The 9256-nt window shown below is 38.3% G+C and overlaps 1 pseudogene; it reads left to right on the top strand.

Annotated features, from left to right (window-relative positions):
• Positions 1-188, top strand: part of LOC107560643 (dihydropyrimidine dehydrogenase [NADP(+)]-like) — a 207859-nt pseudogene extending 207671 nt beyond the window's left edge.
• Positions 189-9256: the final 9068 nt, after the last annotated feature.

The following is a 9256-nucleotide window of genomic DNA, read 5'->3' as shown; positions in this document are numbered from 1 at the left end:
AAACTGAGCCATTCACTATATAGGCCACTACAACCAGGGCATCGCTAAAAATGAGTGCGTGCATTTGTTTACAGAACGCTGTTCTCACTGCTGCGAACTCCCATATAAATAATTATTCAAAAAATATAATTTCCCTGCAGCCAGTGGGCCCCCTTTCCAGTGTAGGCCCCTGGTCTTCAGCCCCTTGAAGCCCGTGCATTAATCCGCCCCTGCCTAGCGGTTAGCATACATGCTTAGCATTCTGTAAGACTCCAAATACTGAAGTGAATACTAAAACCACTATACCAAATACTAAACTAAAACCAATATACCAATATTAATGGTTCTACCCTGACATGCATGTGCATAAAAAGTGCCAAAAAAGCCAATTAAAATAAAAAACGAGTGCTGCTATGACGCCTCTTACTGGCAGGCTAAAGACGTCTCATTAGCGCACCTGATTTTCCCTTTAGAGACTGTAATGAATATTAGCGCTCAAAACTGCGATGTCCCCTTGTGCTTCAGCCTGCAGAAGAACGGCAAGTGGGATGGCTCTGACAGTTTTATTAAAGTATTCATCTCACCCTCTCCTGTTAAATAAATGTCCCTTGCAATTTATCATAAGGGTATTGATGAAGTAGAGTGCGGGTTTTATCAAAGCAGTAATTGTTCACAGTGATGCTCATTGTCTGTGAGTGGATCTCTAAGAGGAATTACACATTATTAATGCTTTCTAATATAGAGGAGCATTCATCAACATAATGTGTCACGATCAAATAGGTGGCCCATCAAGCAATACAAAACAGCACTCTTTCGCGCTAGCAGCAATCTGGTTATGTTTGAAAAGGTGTCCGTACTCGATTCCACCTGCCAAAATAATGTTAGGTCAAGTCTGACCACCTCTATCTCTACAAATACACGGCCCATCCATACCGCACATACAAGCCCCTAGCTTGCTGTCTATGAAGCAGACGATCAAACACAGTGATGAGCGGGCAGGATAACTGTGCACTTGTCCTTAACAATGATGAATGAATCTCATGAAGAAATGTCTTGGTCATATCTCAGCCCCAAAACATACAAAATTGTAGCCCATTACATTAGAAAATTATTATTATTATTACTGAAAATTCTCATCACTATAATGTGGATTTTTTTTTTTACTTACAAATATTTCAGGATATACTTTAGATTTTTTTTCGTCTCTCAGGTCATAATTTACCTCAAATACATATTGTAATTTATTAAAAGTAGCATTAATTAAATAAAAAAAGAAAAATATGCTTAATTGTCAAAAAAAATATTTCAGGCCATACTTTACCCCAATAAATTAAAAAAAAAAAAATATATGCTTAACTGACGAAAAAAATAACACACTTTACCCCAATATATAAAACAAGTATAGGCTAAATTCTGAGAATTATGGGGAAAATATGCTTAATTGACAATAATAATAATAATGTCACAATGAAAAATATTTCAGGTTATACATACAATTTCTTTTATATATTACCTCTCTCTCTCTCTCTCTCTCTATATCTCTCTCTCTCTCTCTCTCTCTCTCTCTATATATATATATATATATATATATATAATTTTGACTTAAAAATTATATTATAAATGTCATTCAGATTCTTGTTTCATACAGCTGTAACACTAATTTACTGTAACATTAATTTACTTAGGCCTATCTCAAAGCCTACTTATAGTAATATGTACTTATCTGTAATTGCACACTTGTGGACTTTCATATTAATAAAAAAGTATTGTTGTCAATCTTATTTGACTAGCACTATTGACTATTGTAAGCAATTCCCTGATGTACTGTATTAATACTGTAATAACAGTTGGGGTTAATGAGGGCAACCTGCACATCGACAACACATGAAAAACATTTGAAAGAGACTGAAATAATTGAGGTCTCACGCGCTCACCTACGAGGGTGCAGTTCATATTTGTTATGTAGATGTCACGTAGTCTGTGTTGTTTACAGACGGGTGGAAGCCGAACGCTGCCGGCTGGTTTGATTAGTCGCCGGGCAGATCAGAGTCTGCCAATAAATCGGGTTCCACTCTGAAAGCGGGCCCCGAGTTTCGGCTTCAGGGGTTACAGGTTAGTGTAAATGTTTACTTCCCTCATTGGCTGGCTGGTGAGATAATTAGAATGACATTTTGCATGGTCGCAGTGCAGGATGTGCGACGCGCCCCCCTTCTCTTGCGTCGTAGCGCACATCATTAAAAATCAACATGGCATCAATCTCGCACCAGTGGCGTGAACTCGAGGCCAGTGCAAACGATCATCAGTGCTGTATTAAGCCGGCGGCGGCAGAGCGTGGGGGTGTGCTGACGTGTCTCCTTTTGCCGAGATGACGAGGGTGCTGGCCTTAGCGCACTCTTCAGCAACCAGACATTTCTAAATAGTGCTTTTTAAAGTACACGCTGAACAACAGCATAATTGTGCTTGCCACAAACAAACGCATTCATTAATGCATTCTGCCGACTAGCTGCGCGGCCAACTTATCAGGATTCACAGGTGGCCACAGAAATATTGTTTGAAGTGTTCAGGTGAATGGAATATTAAACAATTTGAGATTAAAATCTTCTTTGATTGATTGTACCTCCATTAATATTAATGATGTTCTGAAAAACATTGCTCTTCTGGTCAGGTCACAGCTGTATCCACTCTGTGGCGGGCGAGGGTCACGCAGCTTGAACATGGCTAACCATGAGGTTTTTGTCATACATGTTTTCCCATTAGCTTTGGCTTTAATTTCAATCCATTGTCTAACGTCTGGATTTGAGCCAAGAGTCAGAGTGGAATTTAAATGATGATCCACTAGGCTGCTTTTCTAATATTTGAAAGACCTGTGCAGTATCTGTGTGTATCAGTATACTGTATTCACATGCACTTTTTCCCCAAAATTCAATGTGTATGTTCAGTTCTCCATGGCCATTTGACATTACGAATTGAAGGTATAGTTCAAATGAAAAGAAAACAGGCAAAATGTTTGCCTATTACATTACATAATAATTAACATTATTAATTACACCCAAAATTGTGAAAAAAAAATGTTGTTACTAAAGTAGTATCTCAAATAAACTTTATTAAAAGCAAATACTGTCAAAAAATAATGCAAATGTTATTTACAAAAATGTTACATATTAATATATTTTTCTGTATTAAAATAATGAGAATTACAAGGAAAATATGCTTAATTGTCAAAAAAAATATTATAATGTTGCAATGAAAAATATCAGCTCACACTTTACCCGAATAAATAAATATATAGTACATATATTTTTATTCAGTTTTCCATGGCTGTTTGACCGTCTGACCCTTTAAATTGAAGGGTCACTCAAAAACACCAATTCTACCATTTACTCACTCTCATGTCATTCAAATCTGTAGGATTTTCTTCTGCAGAACACAAAATTAGAATTTTTTAAGAATGTTGTGTGCACAAAACACAATGCCATTTCTCAAAATATTTTCTTTTATGTTCCACAGAAGAAAGAAAGTCATACAGGTTTGGAATGATGTGAAAGAGAGTAAATGATGACAGAATAAAATTTTTTGGATGAACTATCCCTTTAAATGAGCTATTTCTGCTGCTGTACCTTTAAGACAATCTTAAAACTATATGCATGGGTTTGATTCCTATGAACTGATAAAATGCATAAAAAAACTTACATTTGCTTTGGTTGAAGCATCTGTAAATTCAGCATTTTTGTACTTTCTGTCAGTGTACATTTTAGCAAGAATGAGGTCTGGTGTTACTCCAGGATCTTGTGCGACGGACTGAAACTTCAGTGGCGGACGTCATTTATCAGGACAGCTGTAATAAACAGAAACATTAGCTCAGAGCTTCGTATTTGTCCCCAACCGTCATTCGATACAATATCTCGCCTCTGTCTTCACTGAGCAGGAGGGGATGTGTGCTGAGAAATCGTTGTGTCTGACATTTGGAACTTCCAGGCTAAAGTGACAAATGAATTAGAGTTCCCAGCACCTTCTCTTTAATGGATGTGAGTGGCCCGCACCTCCCCTAGCTCTAAAAACAGTCACGTATCGTGTTGTCACAGAGAAAAAGAGCTGCCAGAGTCTGGAGCTTCGTGGCCGTACCAACAGGACTTGAATGCTGAGGTTATGAAGACTCACCCATATTGTTGTCTGGGCCGTTTTCTGATAGTGAGCTTAGCCTAACAGCTGGTTTGGTGTGTTATTGTTGAAGCCAGTCGACTGTTCTGTGGCGTTTGCATGGCGCAGTCAGAACAGGAGTTTGACATGCATTGTGAAGCGTCTTTGTGGAGCCGTGCTCGTGCATGGAGGAGGAGGGGGGTGCGATCTGAGAGAAAGAATGCATTTCTAGCTATGCTTTAAAAGGACACGGTCCCCAGAACATGGTAATAATGGAGGATCCACTGTACTGTGTAATAATCAATTTGATTTCTTGTGTGTGTGTGTGTGTGTGAACAGAAGCGATCTCATCTTCCTATCAAAGGCAGGAGAGAGAGTGAACGGCCCAGAGTAAAGTCCATATTGTAATTGTGCCTACAGTTTTCTCCAAAGACTAAAGAATTTTCCAAACATGTTTGAGAATTTTTTTTTCAAACATAATTTTTTTGTCTGTTGTTCTATCTATCTATCTATCTATCTATCTATCTATCTATCTATCTATCTATCTATCTATCTATCTATCTATCTATCTATCTATCTATCTATCTATCTATCATCTATCTCTTGTCTATGTCTGTCTGTCTATCTTTGTCTATCTATCCATCTAGTCTGTCTGTCTCTCTGTCTTTTGATTTGTCTGTCTACACTGCAAAAAATGGCTTATCTTACTTAGTATTAAAAAAATAGTATTTTGCTTACCCCACTGGCAGATAATTTTACTTGTTTTAAGCAAAATGCGCTTAGTTTAGTTTTTTCCCCCCCGGAAACAAGGCTAAATATCTTAAGTCATTTGGCTTATCTAGTAAAAGTATCTTGATTTAAGAATTTTTAGATATTTTGACTAGAAACAAGACAAAAATACTAAGTAAGATAAGCCATTTTTTTGCAGTGTATAAATAATGCAAGGAGCTGGTAATATGTAGAAATTTGTGAATAGTAGTAATTCAGTTACTGTTAAATTCTGTGGCCACAGAATCCATATGGACCTGCTTATTAGTAAATGTTCAGTGTGCCCTCATATACGGACAGCTTTTCAATCATTTTACAGTTTTATTTAACAACAGTTACTTAAATAGTGTGACATTGAAAACCTGATGTGTTACCTGTGCTTGTGCATGTTTCAGAAGTGTGTGTGTGTGTGTGTGTGTGTGTGTGTGCTTGACTAGTTATCTAAGTCTATTGGGTGGGTGTGTGTGTTTGAGGACACTCTGATACCAGAGCTTAACAGGTAAAGGTCACTGAGATGAGATGGAAATACCAGTGAACAGAGCCTAAGGAGGAAGGACAGGATGGTTTTTGGTCCTGCTGATTCAGGACTTGATCTCATCATGTGTGTTTCACTGTGAACTTTGAGTGTCATACCGGTGAGTCTCAACAGAGGGCACAAATCCACTCACACAGACAGATGGACACAGCTAGACTAATTCATCATTCTGTTACACAGACCTGCAAAGTGTTGCAAGTTTTTAGCACTTTTCCTAAACTGCTACTTTAACATCTGGGTCCAGTGAAATGTTTTAGGATTTAAATTAATCACAGATACAGGCGTTTTCACACTCTGTGGTAATGAGGGAGACAGAGGTAGTCTGGAGAAGGTGCTAAGTATCCTGACTGGTGTGCGAATGTGAGGATTTCATCCTCTCTGTGTGTTATAGGTAACATCTGTCAGATTTTTAGAAATATCGAAGAGCAATATTTTGATATATTGAGACCTAGTTTGAATCTGGAGACATTTCCAGATTCATTTCACCCTGAGTTTTCATTTGTGGGTCAACTGTTTCTTAAAAAGGCAAAAATTACAGCAGTTTACTTACAAAACAAAACAATATAAATCTAGGTTGGTAGCATAAGCTAAGTCAATGCTTGATCTTTCAGTTCTGACATTTGTTCGCCAACTGTGTGAGTTGGTGTGCGTCAAAACCTAAGCAAAGCTGCACAATTCTCCCACTTCCTTCTTTCTCCATATCAAATTCTAAGATGGAAGTTGTTCTGTCCCTTGGAGAGTCCTTGCATTGAGCTCCACTTTACAGAAATTGGCCTCTGCGCCATCAAAGCCCAGCCGAAGACTGCAGGCGGCGGGTGACATTTTGATTGAGATATTTTGCCTCTGATAACATGCAAATTCCAGCACGGCAACATGAACTGAGCCGGCAGACTTTATTTTTACTCTCCCTCCCTTTCGCTCTTTCTCACCGCTCTGTTACTCAGCGCGTGATGCTATCTATTACATTATGGCATCTGTATGCATTCAGTGACTGCGGCGGCGTTTTAATAAAGGCACATCACTTTCTGTCCTGTGGGCTGGTCTCAGCGCGTAATCAAACCTCAGACTTGCATTGAAACAACACTGTCAGTCATTTCGTCAAATAAATACACTGTATATATTCATATGTTTCCTCTCTGCATATGAATACACTGCTGTCTGCGAGGGATTTCGTAATTATTTAAATTTGCCGCGGCTTATTGCATTTACCAGATTCACATGTATTGAGAAGCTGACATGTGTCCACACATGCTGTGTCAATCTTACTTGTTATCAAGCTTGAGACATTTATTTCTTGATGTATTGTGACTATTCAGAATCCTCATATTAATAATTCCATTTGGTCTTATTGTAAGAATCACATTACAGGCCATAACTCTGCAAAATATCAATGACTGGTTGGTTGATTGCCTAACTGGGCATAGCTGTTGAAAATGTGATCAGAAGTGCAATAGATTGCTAGCATAAATGTTGTACCTATTAGATAAGCAATCAGTTCTTGTCTCTAAAAACTAGCGTTATGGAGGGGAAACATTTGTATTGAACTTACAGCATTGCATAATAGTGAACGATTTCATCATTAAGATGTTTTTAACTTGAAACCATTGCTTTCGAGTCCTCTATCAATACTATCGCTTTCTCCAGTGAAAATCTGAATCAGGAGAAAAATATGCACAGATCAAGCACCGTTTACAAGCCAAAACAGTTCTAAACAAATATGTTGGTGGATTTATGTGAGAGAACAACAGGGGATGGACTTTTTCACTGGAGGAAGCGTCATTATGGATTATGGACTGGTATTTTGGCCAGACGTGACCGTTTAAAGTTAAAAAAAAGCCTTAAAGGGTTAGTTCACCCAAAAATTAAAGTCTATGTGTTACTCACCCTCAAGGCATCCTAGGTGTATATGACTTTCTTCTTTCAGATGAATCCAATCTGAGTTATATTAAAACTTGTACTTGCTCTTCCAAGCTTTATAATGCATGGGCGGGTTTTTTTGTTCAACAGTCCAAAAGTATTCAACTAAAGTGCATCCATCCATAATAAAATGTGCCTCACATGGCTCCGGGGGGTGAATAAAGGCCTCCTGTAGCAAATCTATGCGTTTGTGTAAGAAAAATATCCATAGTTAAAACTATATAAACACCTTTCTTTCACTTCTGCTAATTGTCGTAGGCGGGCTTGAGACATTTATTTCTTGATGTATTGTGACTATTCAGAATCCTCATATTAATAATTCCATTTGGTCTTATTGTAAGAATCACATTACAGGCCATAACTCTGCAAAATATCAATGACTGGTTGGTTGATTGCCTAACTGGGCATAGCTGTTGAAAATGTGATCAGAAGTGCAATAGATTGCTAGCATAAATGTTGTACCTATTAGATAAGCAATCAGTTCTTGTCTCTAAAAACTAGCGTTATGGAGGGGAAACATTTGTATTGAACTTACAGCATTGCATAATAGTGAACGATTTCATCATTAAGATGTTTTTAACTTGAAACCATTGCTTTCGAGTCCTCTATCAATACTATCGCTTTCTCCAGTGAAAATCTGAATCAGGAGAAAAATATGCACAGATCAAGCACCGTTTACAAGCCAAAACAGTTCTAAACAAATATGTTGGTGGATTTATGTGAGAGAACAACAGGGGATGGACTTTTTCACTGGAGGAAGCGTCATTATGGATTATGGACTGGTATTTTGGCCAGACGTGACCGTTTAAAGTTAAAAAAAAGCCTTAAAGGGTTAGTTCACCCAAAAATTAAAGTCTATGTGTTACTCACCCTCAAGGCATCCTAGGTGTATATGACTTTCTTCTTTCAGATGAATCCAATCTGAGTTATATTAAAACTTGTACTTGCTCTTCCAAGCTTTATAATGCATGGGCAGGTTTTTTTGTTCAACAGTCCAAAAGTATTCAACTAAAGTGCATCCATCCATAATAAAAATGTGCCTCACATGGCTCCGGGGGGTGAATAAAGGCCTCCTGTAGCAAATCTATGCGTTTGTGTAAGAAAAATATCCATAGTTAAAACTATATAAACACCTTTCTTTCACTTCTGCTAATTGTCGTAGGCGGAAGCAGTTCCAGCGGATGACGTAGGACGTAGACGTAGCGCACGCGCCGGTGATTAGTGACGAACGCGGAAATGGAGGAGAGAGAACAAAATAAAACACCGGTCACAAATTAGAAGTACAAAACAAGGATTTGTAAAGAAAAATATCGGAGGATTTCGATATAAGCCAAGAGGAATCTAGTTTTCCTTAGGTAAAGTAAGGAAACTTTGCTTCCTTTGCTCCTGTTAACAAATGTTGATTTTCGCGAGGCTCACATGTAGTGTTGTCAAAAGTACCGACTTCGGTACCAGTTGGTACTGCAATTTTAAAAACGTCCATTTCCCGCTAACATTTGAGCGCTGTTGAGAGGATTCTTAGACACAGCTGATTGGCTCAACAGATATGACTGTGATTGGCACACACAGAAGCACACGGGAGCATTTGAAAGCTGCGTGCGTCTATCAGCAGGAAATTAACTTTTTTTAAATTGCAGTACCGACTGGTAACGAAGTTGCTACTTTTGACAACACTACTCACATGCGCAGGTGCTACGCCTACGCTTGGCGGCATCCACCGGAAAGGCAGTCTCTTGTGAACGCGTCTATAAGCCAAGAGGAATCTAGTTTTCCTTAGGTAAAGTAAGGAAACTTTGCTTCCTTTGCTCCTGTTAACAAATGTTGATTTTCGCGAGGCTCACATGTAGTGTTGTCAAAAGTACCGACTTCGGTACCAGTTGGTACTGCAATTTTAAAAACGTCCATTTCCCGCTAACATTT

Source organism: Sinocyclocheilus grahami, unplaced genomic scaffold, assembly GCF_001515645.1.
Source record: "Sinocyclocheilus grahami isolate Dianchi unplaced genomic scaffold, SAMN03320097.WGS_v1.1 scaffold737.1, whole genome shotgun sequence".
In the NCBI taxonomy this organism is placed as follows: Eukaryota; Metazoa; Chordata; class Actinopteri; order Cypriniformes; family Cyprinidae; genus Sinocyclocheilus; species Sinocyclocheilus grahami.
Note: the sequence above shows the minus strand (reverse complement) of the source record. Positions and strands in the feature narration are given on the sequence as shown.